The sequence below is a fragment of the Eschrichtius robustus genome, chromosome X (genome assembly GCF_028021215.1).
Source record: "Eschrichtius robustus isolate mEscRob2 chromosome X, mEscRob2.pri, whole genome shotgun sequence".
Lineage (NCBI taxonomy): Eukaryota > Metazoa > Chordata > Mammalia > Artiodactyla > Eschrichtiidae > Eschrichtius > Eschrichtius robustus.
Genome location: NC_090845.1, coordinates 25,610,848 through 25,628,556, shown reverse-complemented (window position 1 = coordinate 25,628,556; position 17,709 = coordinate 25,610,848). Strand labels below are relative to the sequence as shown.

At 36.0% G+C, this 17,709-nt stretch overlaps 1 long non-coding RNA gene and 1 pseudogene across 1 annotated transcript in view; both read left to right on the top strand.

Annotated features, from left to right (window-relative positions):
* Positions 1-314: 314 nt before the first annotated feature.
* Positions 315-1,039, top strand: LOC137756252 (protein tyrosine phosphatase type IVA 1 pseudogene; annotated as a pseudogene).
* Positions 1,040-3,713: 2,674 nt separating this feature from the next.
* The window catches only part of LOC137756609 (uncharacterized), a 95,741-nt gene continuing 81,745 nt past the window's right edge, over positions 3,714-17,709 (top strand). Inside the window, exon 1 of the long non-coding RNA XR_011072239.1 lies at positions 3,714-3,797. This is a non-coding gene — a long non-coding RNA (uncharacterized lncRNA). The remainder of the gene's footprint in view (positions 3,798-17,709) is intronic.

Genomic DNA, 17,709 nt, shown 5'->3' with positions numbered 1-17,709 from the left:
CCAGTGAATTCTAGAAGGTTGTTACTACCTGAGAGGTTCCCATAAAAATGAATAACCTGGACATTGAAGAGCTGAACTGAATAGGAGACCATTTTGCAAGAGTTCTGACCTGAATGGGGCAAAGCTGAGTGCCCTGATTTTCAGTATTACTGTACTGAAACATTGATACTTTTCGTTTTGTTTGAAGGTTGATTTCATTTCCTATTACTCCTAACTTCATATTCAACTCACTGAAAATTTAAACTGGAGTATTTTGAAGTAGCCTCCAGTTCTTTTACATCTTTTCTGTATTTTTTAATTTTAATTACTTCCACATGACTGGGGTGAACCGCCCTGCTCCTGTAGAGATTGCGAACAGGAATATGAGATTTCTTTTTTTTTTTTTTTTAAAGATTTTTTTTGATGTGGACCATTTCTAAAGTCTTTACTGAGTTTGTTACAAGACTGCTTCTGTCTTATGTTTTGGTTTTTTGGCCGAGAGGCATGTGGGATCTTAGCTCCCTGACCAGGGGTCAAACCCGCATCCCCTGCCCTGGAAGGTGAAGTCTTAACCACTGGACCGCCAGGGACGTCCCAATATGAGATTTCTGATGGTGCACAGCCCAAGCAATGCCTCCTTAAGCAAATTCTTACAGGAACTTAAGAAGAACAGAGTTACCACCACAGTAAGAGTGTGTGAAGCAACATGTAACGCTGCCGTTTTGGAGAATGAAGGCATCCAGGTTCTGGACTGGCCTTTTGATGATGGTGCACCACCATCCAGTCAGATCGTTGATAAGTGGTTAAAACTTGTAAAAAAGAAATTTCTGATCCTGGTTGTTGTATTGTGGCCCACTGTGCTGCAGGTCTTGGGAGAGCTTCAGTGCTGGTTGCCCTAGCTTTAATTGAAGGGGGAATGAAGTATGAAGATGCAGTGCAATGCATAAGACAAAAGCAATGTGGAGCTTTTAACAGCAAGCAACGTTTGTATTTGGAAAAGTATCTTCCTACGATGTGCTTGCACTTCAGAAACACCAGATACAGTTGTTTCAACCAGTGAAAGAGCGCCGCCTGATGCTATGGCCTTGGAAAAGAAACTTGAGATGGAACCTCATAATATTTCAGCCGTTAATGGAGACTTGGTAAATACTAAGTCCAATGAAGCTTGCATAGGAACATTGAAAAGCAGTTGTAGCAGGCCACAGGCTTACCAGAATTAGAGCCTTCTCTCTCTTTCCTGTTATTTTGACACTTAGTAAAAGATTCTAGCTCTCCAATATCTAAAATGTGTTTTTTTATTTGTATCAATTGTATCTTATCAATATACAAGAAATTTAGAGTAGTGAGGTGCCAAAATACCCAGCACGATACTTGTATACTTTTTAGTGTCATGTAGTCCTTAGGAGGTTTATTCCTTAAGTCATTTCAAACATTGAAGGTAGGGCCTATGTGAACACCTGCTCACGTGATATCTTCCATATGCAAACTGATATATAGTAGGGCTTGTACAACCATGAATTTTGCTGGATTTGTGCAAAGTCTTAGGTAATTTTGAATTTGTTTCTATAAACTCAATGTTTGTGCTGTTATAAAAACTTCCATTTTGAAAAATCAAACACACACAAAACTCTTGTTGATAGTTCAGTCTGTGTTGCACAGAAGCACGTAGTTTCCAGACAAAGAAGAATTATAGCCAATTTGAAATTTGCAGTTTGGGGTGCAACGTAACAGAGAGGGCCTGAGAAAAGAATGGACAGGTTGGGGGGGGGGGCTATATTTCCAGTAAAATTTTTCCAAATGTTTTTTAAATTCAGTAAATATTTTTAAAAGGTTAAAATACTTCCTAATTGTAGCTGTAAGTCTTATAATATTCTGGAAACCCTGTAAAGTTTTGTTCCATACCTATTAGGAGTTATTTAGCAACTATTATTCAAATTGGAAGTTGGTTAACATTAATTAATTAATTAATTGTAGTCGGGAGAAGAGTAATAATTAAATTAGTATTACGCATATTTTGTTTCAGATAAATGTCAAAATTCATCATGCTTTTCTTTAAAGCAGTTCCAAATGATGTGGCTACAAATATTAGTAGGGAAATTAATGACACACCTTTCAAGGAATAAATACATGAGTTGTTTTTGTAAAATAAAAAAAAAAAAAATCTCATTTTACTAGTTGAAATATTGGGCATTGAATACTTTCTAAACTCTAGGCCAAGAGAAATGCACCGGAACTCCAAGGGAGGATAGGATACTCTAATGGCCTTCACCAGGTAACAATCTTATAAATCATTAATACAACTTCTTGGAAACTGCAAGTGCAGTGATAGTTGGTAAGGATAAACAACTTCAGGAGCACAAAGGTGAAACTTAGCCATCGCTGCTCCTGGGAAAGAGCGGTCAGACAACTTTTACAGAAAAGGACAATACCAAGGAGGGATGGTGTGCTGGATTGAATTACTGGTCTCATTCCCCACTCTCAATATAAGTATTCTTCCACCCTGTTGCCAGGGCCTTATGGTTGCTGAACTGCATTTCCCTGCTTTTTGAACTTGTATGTGGCCATGTGTCTTGCTTTGGCCGATGGAATGTTAGCTAGTGTGATGTAAGCAAGGGCTTGAAATATTTCATCACAGGTTGGCTTGGCCCTCGACACCTCTGCCATCTCCATGAGAAAAAAATGCCCTAGCTATCCATTGCTCCTTTAGTTGGGGTTGCAGAATGATACACATAGAGCAGACTTAAGCTTGATATATTACCTGTAGCTAAGTCCAGTTGAACTGCTAGGTACCAGCTAAGCGAAGCCTAGATCAGCCAAACTCTAAGCCACTGAAAAACTGAAATGTTTTATTATGCAGCATTATTGTGGCAATAGCTATCTAGTACAGTTAGCCTTTCAGCAGCTATTTTTTAGAAGTGTGACATGCAGAAGTAATAATTTATGGACCAGCTGAAAACTCCAAAATATTTGATTAATTAATTGAACCTCATTATTACTGTAATGTAATGTACGCAGGACCTAGTATGCTTTAATACAAAGTTTGAATTTATTTGAATATATTTGAAATTGTTTCCTAAAGGGTAAGGATCATGTCTCAGTTTTCATTGTATGTAAACACTTCACACAGTGCCTAATACAGAGTAATCAACTTCATTGAAATAAATGAATTTAGACACTCTAAAGCAATCACCTGTAATTGTTATAAACATAGTTGAACATAATCCAGTGTAAAATCCTAGATTGAAGAATTTCATATTTTGTGATCCATACTATGGTCAGCAAGTCTTTGTTTAGTTTTAATATTAGGACCAAAGCCAAAGATGGGAGCTTTACAAACTGTGGTGTCTAAAAACTGATGTATTGTTACTGAACCAGGTCCGTTTGCCCAAGGCACAGCAAGTCAAACGCTGAGATGCCGAGGTTTGCGGCCAAGTGTTTATTCACAAGGCAGCCAAGCAAGGAGATGGAAAACAAGTCTCAGATCTGCCTCCCGGAAGGGGAGGGCGTTGGAATATTTATGGGATAAGCAGGGCGATCTTCAGCGTGGGGAAAGGTGATTGGAGGTAGGGGAAAAGGTGAGGAAATTGGTTTTCTGCTCAGGTGCATCTGGGTTACACGCTTCTGCAGATTCAAAATGGGGTCTCTTAGCATGATCTGAGGGAGGAGTTTCCGGCCCTCTGACGTCAACAGGCCATCATCCCACACCTGCGCAAACACAGTTTCAGAGTCGGTTTCCTACCTGCTTTAGCTGGCTTGCGCTGGACAAGAGCTAACTTCAAGTTCCTGTAAAACAGCTGGGCTACCATGAAGCTGGGAAGGTATGTAATTAAAGAGGGGAAAAAGAAGGGAAAATAAAATAACTAAAGCAAGCTTCTTCAGTGAAGGCAGGCTACAAGCAGAGGGGTTTTTAACAAGCTGTTCCCTTAGCTGCTGTTCTATAAGACAAGCTCAAGAACTCCTGTCAGTCGTCAGCTTCTGTTAACTCTATGGGGCATGCTTTCAGTATTTCTTTCCTTACTCAAATTTAGGATACACTGTGATATTTAACCTACCTACGTATAATTCAATAGAACTAAACACACTAGTTCCTCGTGAGAAATTTTGTTTTCCAAATCTTTTCCCTCCTTTTGTTACCGATTGAATTGGGTCCTGCTGCTCACTGCTTACGAAATCAAACTCATACGCGTTGGTAGAGGGGAAAGTTGTCTTTAATCAGAATGCTGGCAATCTGGGGAGATGGTGGACTCAGTGTCCCCAAAGAGCCACTTCTGAAGAGTCTGCTCGGCCATGAAAGTTTTAAAGGAACGGGGGCGAAGTGATCTCGGTTAATCATTGAGATAGGAGGGTCAGAGTCGTCGTCATCCCCTACTGCATGCAGGCTTATCGGCTCCTCGGGAACTTCCTCTAGATGTTATCTTGTTCACACAGTTGGTCACACAGTTTGTTTGTGAGATTATGGAAGAGGAAGCTAGGGAAGAGATCTGGTCATCGGTTAATTACTTATTCTTCATTCCTACTTCTTTTGGTCTACGGAAAGAACCGACACTTTAGGCAAGGTATTGTGTGATTAAAAGATTTGAAAGGTGTGCTCAGGTGGAGATGAGTAGAGCATGGGGGTGCCTGGTTAAAAGTTAGTTACCAATCTAGCTTTGTTAAAATGACAAGGAAAGGGGCTTCCTGCTGAGGGCAGTTTCCTGCAAAGAACTGCTTACCCTTTCTTTACCTGAATCCAAAATCCAAAGTGACACCTTTTCCAGCTAATATATTATGAGTGCCAAAACTCTGAAAAATGCTAACATATCTTTCTTTTTGATGGCAAATAAGCAAAGTAAAGCAGTAATACTTCCCAGTTGATTCTGATGGGGGTAAATTATAGACATATACATAACTGCTATTTTTGTCATCTGAGTTGACATCGACTACAAATTGACACCAACACAATGAAAAACTGGTCCAAAATGTGGGTCATAAGAGTTTATTGTATATAAATTCTTGCTATGATAGACCTAGCTGTCTTATTGAAAAAAAAAATCATAATCTCATTTAACAACACAAACTATGAATAATTCATTTAAAAATAATGCATAGAATTTCAAATTTAATTTTGCTTTAAACATTATCCATACACTAATTGGGCATTTTACACATTTTAAGATTTCTTTAATTCAGTTATTTTCTCTTTTCCTTAAGTATCTTGGGTTCATGTAGGCACTAAAATTGTTTGGTCTTTCTCTGATATGCTAAATTCATGTTTCCTTCTGAATATAAAATACATATGCAACTTTCCAGAATTGTGTCAACCTGTATCATCTATATTATCCTTCCAAAATATTTCATTGAAAGGTTATATTTAAATCAAATTTCAAGGACACGTAATATGTCTTTCTGAATTACAAAAAAACCAAAAAATATACAAATAGCTAAAACTAGACACATCTCCACGTCCAGAAATATATATATACATATAAAAAAACGGGGCTTCCCTGGTGGGGCAGTGGTTGAGAATCTGCCTGCTAATCCAGGGGACACGGGTTCGAGCCCTGGTCTGGGAAGATCCCACATGCCGCGGAGCAGCTAGGCCCGTGAGCCACAACTACTGAGCCTGTGCGTCTGGAGCCTGTGCTCCGCAACAAGAGAGGCCGCGACAGTGAGAGGCCCGCGCACCGCGATGAAGAGTGGCCCCCGCTTGCCACAACTAGAGAAAGCCCTCGCACAGAAACGAAGACCCAACACAGCCTAAAATAAATAAATAAATTAAAAAAAAAAACAAAAACAAAACGTATTTTTTCCACATATTTGGCTCAGTGTTTGTGTGTATTAGTTTGAGCTTGTGTTACTTAGGAAGTTGGAAGCAAGTACTCTTTTTTCTTTAAAATTATTCATTTATTTATTTATTTTTGGCTTTGTCGGGTCTTCGTTGCTGCGCGTGGGCTCCCTCCAGCTGCGGTGAGAGGGGGCCACTCCTCGTTGCAGTGAGTGTGCTTCTCATTGCGGTGGCTTCTCTTGTTGCAGAGCACAGGCTCTAGGCGCGTGGGCTTCAGTAGTTGTGGCTCGCGGGCTCTAGAGCGCAGGCTCACCAGTTGTGGCGCACGGGCTTAGTTGCTCCGCGGCATGTGGGATCTTCCTGGACCAGAGCTCGAACCCGTGTCCCCTGCATCGGCAGGCGGATTCTTAACCACTTCGCCACCAGGGAAGTCCCGAAAGCAAGTACTTTCAAACTACTTTTCATTAAAGTGTTTTCTCTTTTGGTAGATCTATCAAAATTGTAAGTTTGCTCCAATCAGAGGCTACTTTGTAAGACACAAAGATGTAACAATGGTTTAAATGTTGAATCTATGATGATAAATCTGTTATTTGAAGAATTACAAATGTATTTTAAGTTTTGAAAAATTTTATGATCCTCCCTTTTCTCCATGCTATCTAACCCTCCAAATAGAATCACAGTTATAGAGCATATACTTATTTAGATCTATAATAAAAATACTCTCTAATTTAAAATATTTCCTTTTACTTCTTTACAACAGTAGTACCCATGTAACTATAGAAGTATATCACATGAGCTTGGCTATTAAGAATACAAGAAGAAAGATGATGGATCTTGGAGTTATGTATTCTTTTTCTGAAATGTTAATATTTTAGAAAATAATTATATTGAATTAAAATAAAAATCAAATTTAATCTCTTCAATTTTATCTTCAGAAATTTGTATACTCTTCTGATTGAGTCATTAGCTATTATTTTATCTTGATACAACTCTATTATGTTTAAGATTATTTGCAAATATCAGAAAGTCTGGAGCAGATAATTCTCTCTGTCTCCCTCTCTCTGTCTCTCTTTCTCTCTCTCTCTCTCTCTGTCTCTCTGACACACACACACACACACACACACACACACATTCTTCATTCCCTTAAAACATTTTTGCCAAGTCATAACATCACGGTGGTCTATATTTAGACAGATAGACAGTTTTATTCCAGTGCTTTATATGTATATAATGTGCTGTAACACAAAGACAAATTCAATTTTTGTTTTGTTTTTTTAGCTACACAAAGGATTGCCTGTTTATAATACATGAGCTGAAGAGCTTGAACATGCCTCACCGAAAGCATCACCTTGAGGAACATAAGCTGTCCTACTACTTCTTTGGCAAATTTAAATGCTGTGATCAAAACCAGCAATTATCTTTCTTTATTAACAGCTATAAAGAGCCTGTTTGTTTCCATGTTGGTGCTTACTAAATTGATCTTGGTTTTATTGAGTGCCAAATATGAATATGTTAATGCCTTTCCATATTAGTATAGTATACAATTGCAGTTCTTCTTGAGGAAAAATTAAATGAAATTTTTGTAGAACTATCAGTTTATAGACACTAAGTCATATGGAAAATTAACAAATTTACTGGTATCTTTTACAGCTTGCTTTATTGAAAGCATGGTCACAATGATTAAATGAGCAAAGATAATGGTTGTACAGTGAAATATCAATTGCCTGTTATTGCACCTACCAAATACTTAAACAGAAGGAAAACATGTAAGCACCATCACTGTGAAACTAATGCTTTATAGTCTGAGTTTTGCTTAAATTGAGATGGACCTGTCTATGAAAGACAAGTCAGTCTCTCTATATCTGTAGTGAAAGCTTACTTGCCTTTTGGGTTAAGCATCACAATGTACTTACTAATCAAAGAGCAAATTAACGTAAAGCCCTGAGAAGCCATCATATTAAATTCAATTTAATGAAGTTGATGCATATCTCTCCTTTTAGGCTCTCAGGGGTTTTTTTCCAGGATTATTTTTTTCTGATAGCTTTATAGAAATATAATTCACACATCAAACAACTCACCCATTTAATGTGTACAATTCAGTGGTTTTTTAGTATAATCACAGAATTGTACAACCATCACAGTACATTTTAGAACATTTTCATCACCTCAGAAGGAAAGCCCGTAGTATTTAGCTATCACCTGTTAGTCCCCTAGCCTTAAGCAATCACCATTCTACTTCTACCTCTATTTGCCTATTTTGGATTTTTCATGTAAATGGAATTATAGTATAGTATATCTTGCAACTGGATTTTTTCACTTAGCCAAAATGTTTTCAGAGTTTATCCATGTTGTGGGATGTATCAGTACTTCATTCCTTTTTATAGCCAAATACTATTCCATTGTTTGAATATACCACTTTTTCTTTGCTTATTCATCAGTTGACAAATATTGGGTTTTTAGCTTTCAGCTATTATGAAGAATGATGCTATGAACAATAATGTGCAAGTTTTTGTGTGGACATATATTTTCATTTCTTTTCATTCGAAAGTTAGGAGTGAAATTGCTGGGTCAAATGGTAACTGTTTAACTTTTGGAGGAACTGCCAGACTGTTTTCCAAAGTGACTGCACCATTTTACATTACCATGAGCAGTGAATGAGGACTTCAGTTTCTCTGTATCCTCACCAATCCTTGTTATTATCTGACTTTTTGATTATCATCCTACTGGGTGTGAAGTATCTCATTGGTGTTTTGATTTGCATTTTCTGAGGACTAATGATACTGAGCATCTTTCCATATGTTTACTGGCCATTTGTATATCTTCTTTGGAGAAGTGTCTATTCACATTCTTGCCCATTTTTGATTTGGGTTATTTGTCTCTTTATTATTGAGTCTTAAGAATTTTTAAAAATTTTACTTATACTTTATTTTTTGAGTGAGAAATCATCTTTATTTTCATTATTTCCAGCCTTATTGAGGTATGATTGATTGACAAATAAAACTTGTGCATATTTAGATTGTATATTATTTTTTAAAGTGTAAAAAGTATTGACTTAGTATACATATATATTGTGAAGTGATTACCAAAATCAAGTTAATTAACACATTCATCACCTCGCAGTTATCTTTTTCTGTTTTGTTTTGCCATGAGAACACATGATTTACTCTTTCAGCAAGTTTTAACTATACAATACGGTATTATTAACTATAATCACCATGCTGTACATTAGATGCCCAGCACATATTCACCTTATTACCTGGAAGTTTGTGCCAACTTTGCCCACATACACCTCCGCATTCCCCCACCCCCAGCCCTTAACAACCACCATTCTACTCTCTGCTCCTATTAGTTTGAGTTTTTTAGATTCCACATATAAGTGAGATCATACAGTATTTGTCTTTCTGTGTCTGGCTTATTTCACTTAGCATAAGGTCCTCTAGTGTGATACTGTGATTTCTAATAAGAAATATATATTTGACCTTCATCCTCTTTTCTGGTACAGAGCTTCTAAAACCCTTGGAGTTTCCCTAAGTGAAGAGAACAGTAGAGGTGTCTTTTGCTGTGTTGATGAGGCGACTATTGGAAAGCACCTAAGGATGGGGGCTGGTTGCCAGGGAAGCCAACCTTGTGATTAGAGGGTTGGAACTTCCAGTCCCACCTCCAGGCCTCGGGGGAGGGGAGAGGAGAAAGGATGGAGATTGAATTCAATTGCCAATGGTCAGTAATTGAATCAATCATGCCTATGTAATGAAGCCTTCATAAAAACCCCCAAAGGGACAGGGTTTGGAGAGCTGCGTGGAGATTAGGGGAGAGTGGCAGGCTTGGAGAGAGCATGGAAGATCAGAGCCATTCCCGCATACCTTGTCTTATGCATCTCTTCTGTATGGCTGTTCCTGAGTTATATCCTTTTATAATATACTGGTGATCTAGCAAGTAAAATGTTTCCTGAGTTCTGTGGGTAGCTCTAGCAAATTAATCAAACCTAAGGAAGAAGGGGGTCCTGGGACCCTCTGATATATAGCCAGTCTGTCAGAAGTACAGGTAACAACCTGGGCTTGCCACTTAATTGTATGCCCAGAAATGTATGTGGGTGGGTGGGGCAGTCTTGTAGGATTAAGCCCTTTATATGTGGAATCTGATGCTATCTCCATGTACATAGCGTGAATTGAATTGGTGTGGGGAAGCCTACCAGAACATATGTTGAAATTGGTTCCAGAAATCCAAAAGATGTAGGTTTATCCATGTTGTCACAAATGGCAGCTTATATTTTAGGTACAAATCCCTTATCCAATATATGATATCCAAATATCTTCTTCCATTCTGTAGTTTGTCTTTTCATGCTCTTTATAATGTCCTTCGATGTTTTTAATTTTTATGAGGTCTAATTTATCTTTTTTTTTTTCTTTTGCTGAAGTTTGCTTTTTTTTTTTTTAAAAGAGCTCCTGACTTCTTTACTTATTTATTTATTTTATTTTTTTGGCTGTGTTGGGTCTTCGTTTCTATGCGAGGGCTTTCTCTAGTTGTGGCAAGCGGGGGCCACTCTTCATCGCAGTATGCGGGCCTTTCACTGTCGCGGCCTCTCTTGTTGCGGGGCACAGGCTCCAGACGCGCAGGCTCAGTAGTTGTGGCTCACGGGCCTAGTTGCTCCGCGGCATGTGGGATCTTCCCAGACCAGGGCTCGAACCCGTGTCCCCTGCATTGGCAGGCAGATTCTCAACCACTGTGCCACCAGGGAAGCCCTATCTATTTTTTTTTTTGTTTGGATCATTCTGCTTTTGTTATCATATTTAAAAACCCATTGCCGAACCCAAGGTTACAAAGATTTACCCAAATGTTTTCTTCTTTGAGTGTTATAGTTTTGACTTTTACATATAGGTCACTGATTTATTTTGAATTAAGTTTTGTACGTTCTTTGACGTAAGGGTGTAACTTGCTAGCCAGTTTTCCCAGCAACATTTGTTGAAAAGGCTATGCTTTCCCCATTGAGTGATCTTGACATCTTTATTGGAAAATATAGTTACTTTTAGTAAACAAATTTTACTTATGTTAACATATGTTTATTGTTTATGTTTTTATTAAGTAAATAAATGTATAATTTCTCAGTTTTAATTTTTATATCAATAATAATAGGGAAAACCCATATATACAAAATACCTCATAGATATTTTGTAATTTTGAGTGTAAAGAGATGTTGAGAACACAGTGGTTAAGAACTGCTGGTTTGAATTATAGCAGAGACAGTAGAGTTCTAGAACCAGCAGCTGTAGCAGTGGTTTTCAGATTATGGCAGAAGCAATGTGATTTGAGAACTGGCAGACATCTGGAGTTACAGATTTCTTAGTTGACAGGCAGCTTCCTAATTCTGGATGTCTGATCTTGACAGGTTCAGAAACCTCCTTGATGGTCCATTTCTGTTCATGGATTTGAGGTTCAACTATTTTACATTTTTCAGCCTGGCCAATTATTCAGTAATATATTTAATACTGTGTAAGTAATCTGTTTAAAAATAGAGTGGATTCTATTCTCTGGCAAAGAACTACAAACCACATAAAAGTAACAGAGCAGATTTTAAAATGAACCAAATAAAAATCCTAAAATCAAACAAAACTAGGAGAACCTTGGAGAGACAAAAACAAAAACAAACAGAGAGGGGGTAAGGGTAAGATAAATAGAATACACTAAGAACTTCTAACATTAGTTTAATTGGAGTTCCAGAAGTATAAAAATGAATATTAGACTGAAAGAAATATTTGAAGAGAGAATGGCAGACAATATTAAAAATGGATAAGAAATTCCTACAAAGTCCAAGTAGGATAGATACATAGAAAGGAGCATTGATTAGCAGAAAATGTGTATTTTAACAGAATCAATGGAGACTTGAAGGCAATGGAATGATACAGTCAAAATCCCCCATATTCTTGACAATACATGGCCATACATATATGTGTGTGTGTGTATATATATATATATATATATGTGAAAATTTTAAGCATTCAGATAGGTGTTTGGGTGTTTAGAAATATCCCACTATGATTTCGATTTGTATTTTCCCAAAGAATAATGATGTTTAGAAACTTTATACACTTATTGACTTTTGGGGCCTCTTTGTGAAGTGACTTTTCAAGTCTTTTGTCCATTTTTTAAATTAAGTTTTCTTTCATTTACTTGTTCATTTTAGAAAGAATCGCAGAACACAGTCTTTTCAAGCATGCATTGAAAACTTATAAATGTGGCCATATATTGGATTATGAAGCGAATCTCAAAGAAATGTAAACATAGGTTTTGTTTTTTGTTTAACAGTATATAACTGTCTTAGAAATCAATATACACAAGTAAATAATTCCCACTATGTTTGAAATAAATTCAATTTAAAATTACCCGTAGGTCAAAACCAAAATTACAATGGATATTAGATAGCATTTCAATGATAATGAATTATACTGTTAATGAAGATGATAATGAAATTATAATGAAAATACAACATTGCCAAGAACACTAAACCCAAAAATAGAAGAAAGGAAGTAATATGCCACAGTAGATAATCAGTTAAATGAAAATTGGTTGACTATCTCAGAGAGCTCATCAGAAAAGTGAAGAAATAAAACAGCATAACTATAAAACATAAAGATGGGAGCATCTTTATAAATTCAGTAGACATCAAAAGAGATAATGGAATGATACTATGAACAACTCTTAGTCCATTTGGGCTGCTGTAACAATACCATAGACTGAGTAGCTTATAAAGATCAGAAATTTATTTCTTCCAGTTCTGGAGATTGGGAAGTCTAAGGTCATGGTGCTGGGAGATTCAGTCTGGTGAGGTCTTGCTTCCTGATTAATAAATGACTATCTTTTTGCTCTGTCCTCACGTGGCGGAAGGGGGACAGGGGTGAGGGAGCTCTCTGGCTGCTTCTTATGTGGGCACTAATCCCATTTATGAGGACTCCTTCCTCATTACCTAATCTTTCAAGGGCTCCACCTCCTAATATCATCACATTGGGGGCCAGGTTTCAAAATATGAATTTGGGGGAGACAAACTATACCAATAAACTGGAAAATTTAGAAGAAATTGGCAAATTATTTTAAAAAATCTAAACTGGCTGAATAGTTATATAACTATTAAATAAATCAAATCAATTTTTATTTTTTATTCTGTTTTTTTCTTCCTTTTTTTTTTTTTTTTTTTTTTTTTTTTTTTTAGTTTTGGTTTTCATTGCACGGCTTGTGGGCTCTCATTTCCCAACCAGAGACTGAACCTGGGCCATGGCATTGAAAGCCTGGAATCCTAATCACTAGGCCACCAGGGAACTCCCGAATCAATTTTTAAAATGTTTTCACGAGAGAACTTTGATCCCAATTTGCTTCATTGGAGGATTATAACAAGCATTTGAGGAAAAAATAAAACCAATTTACACAAACCCTTCCAGGAAACAGAAATAGTTGGAACGGTCTCCACTATTGTGAGAAATAATACTTTTCTGTAAGCAGAGGACATTCTCTCTTCTCATTCTCCCATCTCATCTTAAAGGGGCTGGGTTTAACCTCATTTTTCTTGAGGTATTGCTTCACTGTCAGCCTTTTCTATAGCATGGCTTTGACAATATTCTCCATTACCTTGTAACAGCCCTCGGAGAGATATATTTTGGATACTAAAGAAATGAGAAAACGTGAGACTCTGTTTATGCTCTTTCTTATCCCTTATTCATTCCAGCCTTATTATTTTTTTTAAATTTGGATTTGCTATTGAAGACTTTTGTGCTACAGCCCTAAAAATTGTACACCCATTTTGTAATGCCAGGGAAATACAAATATATTGAAATATTAACTTTGATTTACTTTCCATTCCCTAGTCAAATTCAGCCAATAAAATACTGAGCCCACTAATAATTGGAACAATTCCCTAAGTCATTTTGCTTTGGATATTCTTACAGAAGAGCTAGGAAAAATAAAATAACCTAATAATTAAGAAATATATCACCAGGCTTCCTATTCTAAGAGCTGGTGGAATTGTTTTGTCCTGCTCTTAATCCATCGCAGTTTAAGGAGTAAAATTTAATAATCAATGTAAAAATGGTTTTCTCAGTTATCTAAGGAAATAGTTATAGCTAATAAGGGACTAACATGAAAAGAATTGGCTGCTATTTGCCAGTATAACCAATGATAAAAATAGTGAGCTCTTCAAGTACGTGCTAGTATTAATCCCACAGGTTCTGGCAATGAAATCTTTATAATGATGAACAGTCATTGTTAATGAAAATGAAGATTATACAGCAGCTTCAGCAAGGGAACTATTTATGTAATAGAAAGATTAACTTTAATCTAATCAATGAACACCAGGGGTGGGGTTGGGGTAAGGGGATAGAGGCTGGTTTATAAAAGTAAGTTATTTGACTTCTCAGGTTCCAGATAGTGTTCTGGAGTTTTGGGTTGTGCAGCCCTCTATGGATGAAAACAAAAAAAACTAATAAGGAATAGGAAACTATCTCTATTTCTGTTAAAATTAGCCCATGACAATAGTATACAAATATATACTTTTAAAATTACACATGATTAATTAGTTTGGTTTAATTTTGGAATCATGTCATAATCAGAAGACTGGAATCCCTTTCAGAAGCCTCCATACAGAGTTATTCTAGTATGTGAAATAGTGTAAAATTAGGAAACCATGATATTTCAGTGGATGTCCACAATAGACAGTGTGAAGCAGTTCTTTCTCTAAGGACTTGGATAAATGATATTGAATCCGTCGCAAATTCAATCATTTGTGATTTAATTAACCAGCTTTATTTTTGTTAGTGTGTTATATGGGCACCTGTTCTTCAGGATTAAGTTTCAGCTGTAACTTATTTCGAAATAATAGTTTTGACATATTGTGTCAGGACACCAGAGAGTTTTCCTATATTCTCAGTTTTAGATTCTGGTATAGATTAGTGTAAGCCAGTTTTATAGAGGGGAAATCATATATGGAATCAAACTGCAGTACAATTATTATTTATGTGTTTCCAGTCATTCTATATGTTACTTGTCTTTACTGAGCTGTATCATTACATAGCTGATGACTTTACAAGATTTTTAAGGTTCTTTTGAACTGTATTGAGTATACCCAGAGTGACAAAGACTCAAATTAAGAATCGTAATATGCTTAATTTAAAATTAAGAATCCATTTTATTGCTAGAGTCCTTGATCAGACAGAACTAATTGAAATTTCAGAACGAGAAAGTGAATTTAAGGTTGAAATCCGTAAAAAGTTGCTGTAACGTAGTAGATACTTAATAAATATGTATTGTGTGAGCCAGTTGCACAAAGTAAAACACATTGGTTATGCCTGATAAAAAGTATTTTTCATGTGTTAAATAATTACAGTAATTTATAGCTGCTAAATATCTATCCATAAATATGTATAACTTAATTAATATTTAAAATTGAAATTTTATAAACAGTTAAGAATTGATGTCCTATTTTCACATTAAAATATCCTTCTTTGAAATATTACTAATCCTTTCATACTTTCCCTAAGTAATTGGCTATAAAAGAGATTTAAAATGTAAATCTCAACAACTTGACATTCAAGACCATATAAGAACACACACCATGACCTCAGACTGAAAAGTTCATAAGGATTTTGAAGAATGAAATATATCACCTAAGGTATAATTTGCAGAAGGTATAATGTATTAAAGCTGGAAGGTTGCTTGTCTAAGCATTCATTCCAGGCTGAAGAGTGGGCTGGCAATGGGTCAGCTTCTGGCAATTCAAGTGAGCCTTCAATCCTCTTACAAGCTCACTTATGGATCTCAGCTCTGGGATGTATCCAATTCATTAAGTAGAAGAGGTAAAAATAACCTATTATGTCACTGAGCCTGATCCTGCAACCTGCTCAGGAAAACAACCCCAAAAATCTTTGTATGAACCTCAGTAAGGGTATCTCATACCATCCTACTGGGTGAGAATTTCACTCCTGTTTCTCCAGGATGCTTCTATACATTTCCTATTTGCAAGAAATGGGCCTTGGTTAGTGTCAAGTTTAGATTTATGAAGTGTCTTCCATTATAAAATCTAATTCCATATAGCTTCTTCCATTTTTGATCCATATTGATGACTTATGAATGAGAATCTCTGGTAAAGCCTTTGATTTACCACTTCATAAGTGAAATTGTGGTTATAGTGGGAGGTGGGAGTTCTTCAAAAGATAATAATGCATATTAAACAAATATTTCTTTTGTTCTAGATATTCTTCTAGAGACTGATTTTAGTACTCTTTCAACCAAAAACATTTTATTTGAAATACATTATGTGCCAGGCATTCTTACATTCTTGTAGGGTTAGAAATTATAATGATGAGTAAGATAAGTTCAACTACTACCCTAACAGAGAAAAAGTTTTGTGGCAGAAGAGAAAAAATTTTAAAAAATCAACATTTGAGAAATGCTATGGCAGAGAAGTATGGATATTCCAGGAATACCTAACAGGGACACTCAACTTGATCTGGAGGGGACAGAAAAGTCTTTTCAGAGGAAAATGACATAGACACTGAACCTGAAATATCAGGAGGATAGTGTTCAAGGCAGGGAAAAATCACCTATTTGAAGAGTAAGAAGAAAGAGAGAGCATGGTGCAATCAAGTGTTTATACAATTTTTAATCACGTATAATGATAGGAGATTGAATTTATGAAAATGACAGGAAATTACGTTCTATTTATTTTTCATATTTATATACTGTCTGTATGATATACACTGTTTATCACCTAGTGGGGGATTGCTGTAGCTTACGGTATGCTATTTGCTAATAGACTAGAAAATATACTCTCACATCTGCATCGATAGAGAAAATAATGGTCAATTTAATGATACAAAAGATATGTAGCTATAGATATACACATACACATGTGTAGATAAAGCTAAATCAAGCTAAAAATCTCAGAGTTAAACAACTAGAATTTTTTGCCCCTTTGGCCAAATTCTTCTTTAGTGAAATGCATGATTTTTCTTTTATGATCAAAATATATGGCTAAAGTCTTTCAATAAAAGTTATAATTAATATCAACTGATATTTTTGGTTGTTTTTGCTCTCCAGAGATCATAAAGAAAACTTGGGAGACAGCTTAAAAGAAATCTTGGAGAACATATGTTCCAGAAGTTTATAAAATATGTGGGCATCATTTCTTACCTGTAATAAATATCCTAGCTAAGTCCTAAGCAGTGTGCAAGCAAATGGCTTTAAGTGTCCCCTTCCCGCCGCCCCTTTTTTCTTTTTTCAAGGGTATACTCATCCCTTCATTATATGTGGTAACATTAAATGAAAAATATTAAAATGTGACTGAGGATTTTTCAGATGATAAAAGTTAGGTAGGTGTATCAAGGCAATGGAGTGTAAAATAGTATAGCTGAACAACATTCCATAATGCCTTTATCTAGTCAATAGTATATGCAGTGTTTCTATAGAAACTATTATATCATGTGGCATTAGCAAGTTATATGATTTAAAAATATTCTTTAAAGCAAACAGTGTATCTATCAATCAAAAACTTTTCAGAAGACTACAGTGATTTTAATAATAAGATGTTTTTCCAGGCCTTTGCTTACTTGCTCATTTGTTGTGGCTAGAGATGGTTCCACCAGCAGTCAGAGCTCTCATACCTCTTCTCTCAACATGAGGCAAGAATAATTTTTTTTTCTTGTAAGGTAGAGCCGATTATGGTTCCATTGCCTCAGTGTGTGAAAATTGACGTGATGTGATTTTTTTTCTTTGGTTGTGGTGGTATATATGCATGGAATATTTTTTCATTGTGTTCTATAACTTCCAGTTGTCATTCTTCTGACACATAGGATTAAACAAACATTAAATTGTTGTCTCAAGTATTTGATCTGAGCATAATACATCTTCACAACTGTGGAAGTGACTTTAAAAAGCTATTGTAATCCAGAATAGTTAGGGGAATTTTGGACCAATAATCAAGGAGCATC